Source organism: Poecilia mexicana, unplaced genomic scaffold (genome assembly GCF_051168715.1).
Source record: "Poecilia mexicana isolate PSO_F unplaced genomic scaffold, ASM5116871v1 scaffold_15, whole genome shotgun sequence".
Taxonomy (NCBI): domain Eukaryota; kingdom Metazoa; phylum Chordata; class Actinopteri; order Cyprinodontiformes; family Poeciliidae; genus Poecilia; species Poecilia mexicana.
The window spans coordinates 27,456,458-27,469,755 of record NW_028263384.1 but is presented as its reverse complement, the minus strand read 5'-3'; positions in this window follow the sequence as shown (position 1 = coordinate 27,469,755).

Genomic DNA, 13,298 nt, shown 5'->3' with positions numbered 1-13,298 from the left:
AAATTATCCTTAAGGATTGCAAAACCTTTTTCAATCCTGTTAATGTACCAAGTTATTACGGATTTAATGTAACAAATAATCAGTTCAGTTGTACCAAAAAAACAACCAAATCTGGAGTAACCCGTTTATCTGAATGTAGCCACTAAATGGACCAATAGCCATTGATAAATATTACTGGACTGAACGTCACATCAATATCGGTTGTTGGGGAAAATGACACAATTACACAAAGAATCTGCAAATGGACGCAATGTTTTGCAGTTAATCATTGACACTACAACAGCTAAATAACAAGGTTAGTAAAATATTTTAATTTATAAAAAGAGCAAGAAAGTAGGAAGTAGATCAGTTATGCTAGCTTGACTATGACAATCTTCACATATACATGTGCTGCAGAATTTGGTGATTTTCAGTTCAGTTAACGCTAAAATAGGTCGATCCACATATAAACTCTATGACAGATGTTCATTAGAGCAGATGTTTAAATTAGCTATTCAACCACTAGCGTTCAGACGATCACTTCTTTGTAACAGAAAAATAAACATAAAACCCGAAAACATAAAACTGTAATGGACTGAATGTTCTTTTGTGTGTGAAACGTTACCGTGTGTTTTGGTGCTAATGTTAATTTTCCCGATACGCCTGAACGTAATCTGTGCTCCGTCGGCTAGAGGAGCTGTTGCCACGACAACGGGTCTATGTGTGCGGCGTAGAGCCGACATATTGTTTCGTTTTGGCCAGTCACACTTACAAAACAGAGCCACTCTTCACATTAAGAGGAACAAAGATAATGAGTTAAGAGACTAATATTTTCATTTCTGGTTGTATATATTAAGATGTTTTATTTTGGGGCAATTTCAAGTTAATTGGTCCATGAGTTTTTGGTAAATGGGGTAAATCAGGGGTGTCCAAAGTCGGTCCTCGAGGGCCGGCATCCTGCATGTTTTAGTTCTCTCCCTAGTGGTAGGAACAATCTCCTCAGCAAGTCAGTGTTCTGCTTAGGCCTTCTGATGAGCCATCATTTGATGCAGGTGTGTAAAACCAGGGAGAGAACTAAAACATGCAGGATGCCGGCCCTCGAGGACCGACTTTGGACATCCCTGGGGTAAATGGTCCTCAACCTGAAAAAGTTGTTCGAGAAAAACTGCTCCAGTTTTACGTTTTCTTGATGTCAAGGTTTGGTCAGGATTTGTGACTCCAAGTTCTGGTTTTGTTCCACATGTGACAAAAAAATCAGCTGTATTCTCCATGTGTCTCGAAAATTTGTATGTTTGGCACAAAAGCCACACTGAGCATCACCAAAAAGACATTTATACCTGCCATGAAACATGGTGGTGGCAATGGGTTACTTCTCTTCAAAACAAGCATTTTACCAAATCTCTCAAGTGTCTGCAAGGAAGGTGAAGATTCAGCATCACAGAGAGCAGCCAAGCAAACATTTAAATCAACAGGATAGCTACACAGAGAAAAATCTATTCAAACATTTATCTAAATCTGATTTCTGTCTGCCGTCTTCTTTCTTGCCATCTTGTCTCGGCCGCTCTGCCCGTCTGCTGCTCATGCTAGCTTGTCAATCTGCCCGCTTTATTTCCATTTTTCCATCCATGCCACTTTAGCTAATGGAAAACACCTGGCTAAGGCACCGTAACGAGTAAATTTCCTAAACTTCAACAACATGCATAAAAACAGAAATTACTCAACAGAATAAACATGCAACACAGCAAATAAAAATAAATTAAAAGTGACAAAACATGCGAGCAAGACGAAAGGCCATATTTCCACATTTGTTTACTGGCATAGCTTAGTTTTATTTATTTATTTTGTGTGTTTTCATCATCATTGGCCCAAAATGGCCCCGTTGCATCATCTTCCTCCCTAGCTGCAGCTCTTTGGTTAGCTAATGTCAAACCAAGTGATGAAACTCACTATTTAAATACAAGACGATCAAAGAAAATATTGATAATACAGACCGACTGTGACCTAGCTTACAAAAGTTAACTTTGTCTTATATTTTACATCACCAAAATGTTGTTCGCACTGTTTATAGCCACTTTTTTGTCCTCTAATATGAGTCTTAAAAGCTTTATGAACGAATTAGAGCTGCCAGCATTAAACGTTAACTAAAGAGTTAATGTTAAATTAGTTAACGTTAATTTAAATTAATCTAAAGAGTTTTACGTGTCAATATTACGTAATGCAGATTAATCCTATTACATATCTTGACCTAAAAGCCTCTCTCCCATGAAGGGTTACCTAGTTCACCTTGCTCTCTGGTATGAATGCTAAGGCTAGTTGGCATAGTCACTGATGACAGCGGATAAATGGTTTTCCTAGTTGTTTCTCCACCATTAGCGCATTTACCAACGACTACATGAGGTTGATTGACAGCGCTAAGACCCACCTCTTGGCACTTATTGGTTGTTTTTGGTTGGGACCAAAAACAACCAATAATTTGGTTGTTTTAATTCAAGAATTTCTTCAGACTGCAATAACGTCACACATAGAAAGCGTGCTCAGGGTTTTACCATCATAAAATAAAAGAAGAAGTGCTCAGTGTTTGCGGGATGCTAACGGTGGAGCTTCTCTTACAATTTTAAAGTTGCTATCCGACCAGAGCCAGCACATTAACAACTTAATCCTGATTATTGTCCATCATGGTTGTTGTTTTTCTTCTTGAACGCAAAATAGTAATGTTTGGTGACGGCCAGGTCGAATGAATGCGACCTGGCCATTCAGATTCAGGTCACATTTGAAAAGATCGGATACGTATCAGATATCCAAATGACCTGGGTCGCATTCAAAAAAAAAACCCGACCTGTGTTGTTCAAACTGCCATGAAAAGGTCAGATACAAGACAAATAAATATGGATTGGGTCACTTCAGGCTGCAGTGGGAACACAGCCCTCTCTTCTTTCTAAATCTCAGGAGGGGAAACTGCACCAGCATAGCAACCATGTGCAGGTCAAAGAACGACGCTGCTGCAGAGGCCTGTTGTCCCGGCTGCTGAAGGAGATTCAGGGTCATGCATGCTGATGCTGTTTGAACTTCTCCTAAGGTGATTAGTTATGCACAACCAGACTCGCCAGGATTAACTCCATGAAACTGGAAAAAGGGCATCCAGGCAGGCACAAACACAGATATGCCAGCGCCTTGTTTTTCCCTCACTGGTTTGAGGAAAGGCCACTGCCCCCACACTGAAGTCACCATGGAGATGCTAACGGGATTAGCCCACGATGTGTCTGTGTTCACATCTGAGTGTGTTTTGTTTTTAATTTATTCACCAAGTAGAGCATACACAACAAAGAATACAGAACAACAAAAAGAAGTATTGGTCTACAAAATAACCGGATAAGAGAACGAAACAAAAATAAAATAAAAAAGCAAAAAAGACATTTTGCAAATATGTCACGTAATCATTTGAGGGGCCATGATGGACGTGGAAGTGAGAGAGGGAGTACTGAACAGAGACTGAAATAGTTTTGCCATGTCATTTTTTGCCAGTTTATTCATGGTTTCTACTTGTTCAAGTCAAGCCAATTTGTCTGTGAACGTAACACACCTGGTTGGGCTCATAGAAGGCGGGATATACAAAATAGCTGAAACAGCTAGCTTAGAAACCGACCCATTTCTCCTCCCTCCCTCCTAACCAAATTACCGCCTTTGCCTGAATTCACACCACTTGATTTATATCACTATGTCATAGACAGCGTTTACCCTTTACACCGGAGCAGATTTAAAAACGTATTAAAGTCAAGATGCTAACCAGTTTTTTCCATACATGCTAGGCTACATGACGGTGCGGTATTGTCTCCATGGTTACTACTGGTTAGACACCAGACAGGGGATTTTTTTATAAATTTCTAATCATACTTACTTACTTACTTACTTACTTATAAAGTATATGAACATTAATCTTCTTACCTTTGTAAATCCGGTGCAAATCCACCATTACACCGAGGGCTGACAGTCATTATGATTGACGGCTGATATCCATCGCCATGGCATTTTTCCTCATGAAAAGTTATAAAATCAAATTACACGTTTGGTTTGCATCCTTCTCTGTTTGTGCAGCCGACCGCGCAGCATACTGTGATAATTTTTAAAGTGAAATCGACTAAATAAAAGCGATATTATGTCACAGAAATGTGATTTTAGACTAACTTTAAAGGAGAGCATCATTGTTTTGACGTCTGTCATGGCGGAGTGGGCGGAGTTCTGGAGAGCGTGACGTCACGCGGAAAGGGTCAACGTATTAAAATGGACGCATTCAGAACAAAGAACATAATCAAATGGTGTCACAACAAAAACAATGACATTGTTTCACATACATAGGTTAGAATAAATATAGATTTTCCTTTAATCTTGGCAATTATTTTTTGATTTGCATTATTATTTTCCTTTTCTATATTTTTTCTTAATTAAGCTACGGTCACAGATACTTTGAGTAGAAGAGGAAGAGAGATGGAGAGAAAGAATAAATATACATAAATAAATAAAAGTATATACCAGAACAAAGAATAACTAATTAAATAAATATATGATAACTCAAAAACACTTTATGTGGTCTTCTTATTAGGATCTCTCTTCCTCTTTTTTTCCCACAGTGGCACTAAGTCATCAGCAATGAAAAGGATATTTTATTGAAATATTCAAATTTTTATCTAACACTGATTGTTGTTCCACTGATATCTGTTGTGTGAGAAGATATTTTTGCAGTTAAGCAGTTTATCTTCTCAGCGATAGTTGAAACTCTGCCTGATTGCTTACACTTTCACCAAATCAGTTTTTCTGCCATCAATCAACGTGTTGGAATTAGTAAAAGCAAAGAAAGGAACTGAGAGAAAGAATTTCTTTGTCCTCCAACAATGTCCCCACAAACTGCATGCATGACTGGCAGGCGTGCAGCCTCCCGTCCATCCGTCTATCCACTGCTTCATTAGCGTGTTTACATGTTACCTCCATGACTCAGTGGATGAAGCAAAGCAGTCGCAGTTTGCGGTTCATGTTCCACCCGCAGTCATCAGAGCTGGAGATGTATGTTCACAGGGTGCTGCAGTTAGAGAAAAGTGCAACTGATGTTAGTCAGAGTCAAACTACTTGAAGAAAAAAGGTTCCAGTCAGCACAGAATCAGCCAAAGTCCCGGACCAGGAGGTCACTAGGATCAGGAGCAACAAACTCTTTTGCATCTTCTAGCTTTCAGACACAAATTGATTTATTGCTAGTTAACATAACTGACAATGAAGTGGATTTTTTTGGTCTGGTTTCTGAAATATATTAGTACACTGGAAATAAGACAGAGAAAAATAACTTCTCAGAAAGTCACAGGAGCTTGTTTTAAGTCAACAATTCCTTAATATTGATGAAACTGCTAGTTCCACTGGTAATTATTTCACTTGTAACATGACATTTTTCACAATTTATGAGTGAAATAATCTGTCAATGGAACTGGTACTTTTTATTAATATTGAGGAATTATTAACTTAAAACAAAGTTCTATATTTTGCTGAAAAATTACTTGTAAGTTAGTTTAATTTTATTTCAAGTGTTCTATGATATTTACACTAGAAACTAAACCAAAAATACTTGGTAAAATTTTGTATTTTAGCAGAAATGATGGGCTAACCCACTACAAAAACACAAAATCTTACCAAGTATTTTTTTGGTCTATTTTCTAGTGCAAATATCTTAATGAATTAAGTCAAAGCTAATTTACAAGTAACTTTTAAACAATATATAGGAGCTTGTTTTAGGTAAATAATTCCTTAACATTGATGAAAATACTAGTTCCACTGGCAGATTATATGCATCTCTGTCCAGAAGATGATCCCTGCATAAGCCTTAAATCAACTATGGATGCATCCATTATTTGAAAAGCAACAATGAATGCAGTGAGACAGGAAGAAACCCCCCGACTCGACACACAGCCTGCAGAGTTTTTCCTCCCGTCTCCCAGTCAGAACTGGCTGTCCTTCGCAAACACAACATCCTGAACGTTTCTACTCCTTACCCTCAGTTTCTCCAGAGGGTGTAATAACAACAACCGCATCCTCTTTCAAGTATCTCACACACACACACACACACACACACACACACACACACACACACAAAGTGAGCCTTTGGGTACAAACAGCACAGATAGGTTAAAAAAGGTCACCCCAGACAAGCCGTCCTCCTTCAGACTCCTCTGCCATCAGGCTACTTTGAAATAGGAGACGGAGGGAGAACACAGAAAAACAATGCAGACATATGAAGAGCATGCAGTGTCCCATGTAAGAGTTTCTCAGCTTCCCCTTAGAGAAGACCAAACATGCAGGGGAAAGCTGATGAGCGAGACAGGATGGGAGGACAGTACAAAGAGGAAATAAAACATTGTTATTAAAGGTGTTTAACAGAAGTGGGAAAGCTTTCAACCGATTTCCCCTTTTAGCCAGACAAGACAGATATGCTGAGCAAAACAAAGAGCAATACTTAAAGGTGATGTACTATTCAAAATCCACTTCAGATACTTTCATTTGGCTTTCTTCTACTTCTAAAAACACCTGAAGCGTTTAAAAAAAACATTCAGCTGTTTTTTTTTGTTTGTTTTTGTTTTTGTCAAGTTAAATGTTTTAAAAACCTCTGGAATGTAACATCAGAAATCAGTAGGCACTGCCCCATTACCTAACAACCCTAGCAAAGCCCAACCCTGTTGCCTAGCAACCCCAAGCTGAGTTCCACCATATTTGTTCAGCTGGTTTTACCACTGTACAATGGCTGCTGGAAATGACAAAAGTTTTATTTTTGACTTACCATTCAGAAACCACATGCTGCATTCTTGTTGGTTGCGCAGGAGGCTCCAGTTCTGCTTTTCAAAGATGTACAGTTGTATAATTGTGCATGTTTGTAGCCATTTTCATATGCGAGTGTAAACGTTGAGTTTGGGAGGCGTAGCCAGCAGCAGGTATATGGATTTAAAGTGATGAGACGCCATAAAACAGCTCATAACTGGATCTTATCCAACAATGATTTAATGCAAAAAAAATATTAATGAACATGTTTTTATAGTTCATTGATGTAACATGTTCAAGGAAGCATAACAGTTCAGCTTGAAAGTTTTTTAAATTGCATCACTGCCAAGGGGAACATATACAAAATACTTGATCTCCACTTGTGAACTGGACAACTGATCGATCTGTAGATTGAGACACATTCAGTGTAGATGTTGCTTCACTCTCTGTTTCAATGATAAGTTGATTGTTTTGGATTTTCTCACCAAACATGTGGTATCAATAAAAACACCAAAACAGTCACAGAAATAATGAGTCTCTTCTGTTATTTTCAGCGTGTGCAGATGTGTACCAAACACATTTCCACTGCATGGTCTTTGCATGACGTCTTGGTTCATCCGCAGGGTTATCTCATAATGTGTGCTGGTGAGCTGCACCGTTCCCATCAGACAAAAATGAACAATAACAGGAAAAAATCCAGTGATAAACTGTAAAAATCGCTTGTTTTTTCTGAACCTTTGACAGAAATGTGCAGTTTGGTTGACGCTCTCTTATCTGTTGCAGCTTTAAGAATCATGACTTCCCAGAACTGGAAGACGTAGCCATAGACTTAAAGTTTTAAAGATGTGTGTCGCTTTCTGAAATGGAAGATACATAAAATCTTTAAAGCTGCAGTTTATAACTTTTATTTACATTTTTTCTTTACATGCGACTGGTGAAAAACAACCTCTGAAAAGTTATTCATAAGTTACTTTTGTCTTATAAGTAAGATATTTGCACTACACTGTAAAACATTTGAGCCACATTTAGTTGTGTCTACTGCCTTTTATTAAGTCAGATAAATGTATCGAGTTTTAGATTTTGAACCTAAGTGTGAGTTTGTGAAAGATAAACTTACAGCAGTTAATTTTAACTTAATTATTAATTTTGTCAAACCTCCAAGAGTTGAATAAAAGGAGTTTTTAAGTGGGAACTATTTCCCAGAATGCTTAGCAGCATGTTTTTGTATCCTGAGATGGAAGTGTGTTACATTGATCTGACTCTTAAGGGAAATGTTTATTTTAATGTTCCGTTCTCACTAAATGTTTCTAAGCAAACCAGGTGTCCAAAAATTAAATGTCAAAACCTCCAGAAAACGAAGCAGACTGAAAGACTACAGAGAAATATTTCTGCTAAATCTGGTTCTAAAAGTTAAATAATTCCTTCTTTTAGTTTTTCACATAATCTTCCCAGTTAGACTTAAACAATTTATTTTGTGACAAATGTTTGACCTGAAATACTAAACCAACTTCTAATTAAATGAACAAGGGATCTGAAGGAGACAATAGTTTATAAAACAGGATTTGAATGACAGATTGTAACAACTTTACATCTTTATCCAAGGTGATTATAGGAGATATCTACTCTCCACAGAACTGTACTTACAAAAGCTTTAATTTCAAATATTTAATTTGAATACAGCTTAATATATTCAGACCAGCAGCATCTATTTAATTGGGTCACGTCTCCTAACTTCTATGGTGCAGATTAAAAGCGTTTCTCATCACCACACACTGGTTTGGTTTTTACTTTTCAGTGAAAGTTCTTCAGTGAGAACCGGAAAGTTTCAGACGGATTTGCTTTCAGTGTTTTTCTCTCTACATGTGTGAGGCGAAGCAGGAGGGAGCTGGGCTGCCATGTTGTCTGTGGATTCATAAATAAGTCAGTCACCGCTCGTTCTTCATGGAATCCAGAGACTCTTTATCCCTTCCATGTGTTCCCTATGAGCCAGGGCCCTGACCTCTGACCCCCGGGCTCTTGACTTGGTTATCTCAGGCCCAAGGGAGACGGTGTACGTGTGTTGGCAGTTTGAGTTAAATCAGTGCTTGATTATGTCACGACCCCGTCCCCTTCCTTCTCCTGCCCCGTCTTTATTTCACAGGCTGTGAAGCGCGCACACACACACACACACACACACACACACACACACACACACACACACACACACACACACACACACACACACACACACACACACACACACACACACAGACGTGGTGAATCACACCACGCCTGTGATTCACGCATCACCTCTGGGGCTCGTCTGACCTCTGGCATTTCTTCTGGTCCTCCTGAAGGAAACAAACAAACCGACTGGAGCATCATCTTTACGAGTGTTCAGGTTATAACGTCATGAAAAATATGTGCAACCCTTAAATTAGCTCAAAATGCTATTTAATAAGATAAAGTCAAATTTATTTGCATGGCACAGTGTAAAGAGATTTATATGATGAAAACATGAAGAAGCAATAAAAGAAACATGACATTACAGTGTCAAAATAAAGAAAATTAAAAAGTTATTTTTATTAAGCAAAGGCAACTCTAAACAAATTGGTGTTTTAATTGATTTTATTTATTTACTTAATAAAGGGGTTTAAAAACAAGGAAAAAAACAATCAGTAAGACAGAGAAACATGTGCATACACAACCAAAAACTAAATAATGTGTTTACTCCTATTTTTCTCTTCGAAAAGGAGCAGGAAGAAGTGAACATTTATTTAATCCAAACCTTTATCTTGATTTAATCAAATATATCACTCACCAACTCAATAATTATCAAAAATGTGTAATTAAAACCATGTTATAATATCCATGTACCTGTTCAGTATTCTGTGCTAAAGAGCCAACAAATAAATTATATTACATAGACAGCGGCTTGATTTAAAGGAAGTCAGTGTTTCAGCAGTTTTGCAGTTTTCTCCAGATTTGAGGATCGTATAAACTGAAAGCTGCTTCTCCCTGTTTGGTTTTGGTTCAGCAGAACCAGAAGAAGCTTCAGGGAGCCGGTGTAAATTGATTTAAAACTGGGTGATGTGCTCTGTCTTCCTGGTTTTAGTTTCTGAAGGTTCAGGTCTGAATCCAGATTTCTAGCCGTAATAACTAACGTGGCTCTGGATCATTCCTCTTTAGATCAAGAGTTTAATGTTTGAACTGCAAACCAAGTCACCAGGGGGCATAAATCAGCCAAGTCCTACTCTGAGTCATAAAACCTGCATAAATTAGGTTTTCATCAACAAGATCAAATTCTTCACATCAAATGTTAATAATAAAGAATCGACTTAAATTTCTTCCTGGCAAAGATCCGATTTCAAAGCTGTTTCACTAATTTCTAAGGAGGTGGACGTACGGTTTGTTAGAAAGATATTTGAGAAGTTTAATGTTACCCTCCTTTCTCCATTTCCAAGTCAGTGATGATGTGTATTTAAAATGTATCCAAGTTTCCACACATCACAGGTTTCTTTGCATTTCAAATAAATTTCATCATCTGAAACATGTAAAACTAGACAGAGCAGCAAAAAATAACCCAACTTTATATTGAAATAAGTTAAAAATAAGAACAAGATAAAAACACATGATGCTAGAGTAACAACCTAATGTTAAAAATAAAATAAAATGTCTCATTCCTGGATCAATGGGCAGTTTTTTCCTCCCTATATTTGAGCATGAAGGTGTTTTTGTTAGTTTTTGCCTCCAAAGATGATCACTGCAGTCTAACAACATCTAATCCCGGGATGCCCAAACCTTTTGCACCAAGGACCAAAATCCCCAAGTTGAAAGTTTTCAGGGGCCAAAATTTTCTTTTTTCACCCAATTAGAAAATGCAAAAACATAATTTTGAATCATTTCTCTTTTACTTGGACAGCAATGAATAAAATGTAATATTTTACGTTTGCCAGTCACTTAACGTTTGGTGCTTATTATTTTACATTTTTTAAGTTTATGAAATGTTTTTAGTTTATTCCCAGCAATGAAAATAAGAATTTTTTTCTAAAAACTTTGCTTTATTTAGCAGGCTGTAATGGATGGGTGTGCCAAAGTCTGTTTTTGAGTAAAAACTTGCTCGACTTATTATGAGATAAAATTAAAATAATAAAAAAAGGTGAACGAAAAAAAATTATTCGTGTTGTACGTAATATTGTTTAAGAAGATATAAACTTGCCACAGAAAAGAAAACTTGTGTCAACCTTGACTTCCAGTCAAGGCCCTCACAAAATCAATCGAAGGGCCACGAATGGCCCCTGGGCCGCACTTTGGACACCCCTGGTCTAAAGACTCAACTAAATCAATCAAATTTTATCTGCACAGCACATTTCAGCAGCAGGGCATTTCAAAGTGCTTTACATAATTAACCCCCCACCCCCAAAAAAACAGCATGTGACATTGAATAAACAGTAAGAAAGAGATTTTGAGAAACAAAAAAAAGAAAAAAGATAAAAACATTAAAACCCGCACCCTTTAAATCAGTAAAAGTCAAGTCCAGGATGAGCATAAATAAACATCTGACCACCGCTGAATGCTCTGTGGTCGTCTGGCTGTTTGGAGAGAGTAATTCTGAGTTTAAAGCTCAGACATTATGGGAGGCAAAACCTGCCAGTGTGCAAAACCCTCTTGACCCAAAACTTTGGTGATCAGCGTTTGATCAGCCAGAAGAACTGATTGCCAGATTATTAACAGATGGAACCTCTTTGATGCAGCGCGATCCTTTAATGGTTCTCTTATGAAACAGAGTTTTATGTGTGACCGAGCTGTGTGTAGCTGTGTGTGTAGCTGTGTGTGTAGCTGTGTGTGTAGCTGTGTGTGTGTGTAGCTGTGTGTGTGTAGCTGTGTGTGTAGGAGTGTGTGTAGGAGTGTGTGTAGGAGTGTGTGTAGCTGTGTGTAGGAGGTAAAACAGCAGGGAGGCCGGGACTGCTCTGTGTCAACAGGACACCATCACCACCACGTATTTACACACTCAGACGTCCACATTCAGCCGTCTGGCTCCTTTAGTGCCTCTTCCTATATTACTCTGATCTAAAGGGGAAAAGGCCGAAAGCTCAAAGGTGAAAGGTCATCTGTACAAGGACTGGTCTCCTCTTACCTCAGTACCTAATTAGGCTTTAATCAAGGTAATTAGGGTTCATTAACCAGCCAGGGGACAACTTAACCCGGGCCAGACCTCGCCCCCCTGGCACAGGGTGAAGAGAGGTGAGGTTTGCTTCTGCTGATTGGGTTGAGCAAGCAATAGAAAACCTTTGGCTTTATCCAGATTATTCTGACCTCTTATGAAAAAAAAAATCACATTTTGAACATTTTTGTACTTCCATTTGGGTTTCAACTGCATCTAAAAATGGTTACAGCACTTAACCCTTTGAGTCCTAAGTTTCAAATCGCCTCCTGGATGTTTTTGCTTTTTGTAAATGTCCTGTTTATCCATAACAACTGGAACTTTCAACATCTAGCAGTTACTTTTGCAATTTACTGCTACAGTGGGGGTGAAAGTACCATAAAAACCCAATATTGACTGAAGAGCGCAACATTTCCCCTTTCAGAAACCGTTGGAATTTTTCAGATAGCGTAAAGTGTTGCGGACTTACGGTACTGCAAAATTTGGCTGGATCATCACCGACACGTTCGGTCCAGAAGAGTTAGGAAAAAAACAAAAAAAACAAAACACCCATCTGTTTTTTGGCAGTAAGTTCAAATGTTTTTTGTTGTCTGGAAAACGAGCCATTCAAACATCTGCACACTGTGCCGTTACCTAGCAACCCCAGCAGAGTTCCGCCCGTCACCTAGCAACCAAAGCTGAGCACCAGACAGCTTGTGAAACTCACCAAATTTTCAACACCTCTGAATTATCTGGTGAATTCAAACACGCGCCCAGCGACAACATTCTGTTGATTTCGGTAAATAAAACCAAAACTCTCTCAATGGTTCATCCACTGTTGTTCAAAGTAACTGTTAGAAAGAAAAAAGGCAGCCATTGAACAGCACTCTATGCGCTGTACAATGGCTGCTGGGAAAAAAAAAGTGTTTGGTTGTCAACTTATTATCCAGAGACCACTTGGTGCATTCTTGCTGGTTGTGCAGGAGGCTCTGCCAATACTTTTCAAAGATGTATAGATGTATAATTGTACCCTTTTGCAGCCATTTTCTTGGTTGAGTGTAAATGTTGAGTTGGGAGCGTGGCCAGCAGCCCCTAGTGACAAGAAACAGCTCATCACTCAGGAGACTAAAGTATCATTATCTGAGAAAGATTTTGTGCAAAAAATCATAATGAACATGTTTTGTAGACCGATCTAACCTGGAAACATATCAGATCACCTTTAGGGAAAAGATCTGTAAAGAGCATGAAGGAATCAGTAAATATGAGATAAACTCTGTTTGCGTATCAGTGATTACTGTTGGTTTCGTGCGCTGACAGTCTGTGTGGCACGCTGCGCCGCCGTAGACCTCTGCAGCACAGAAAGGCCTCTTTGTGAGTCAGACTGGGACCGAGTGGCCACTTCTTTACT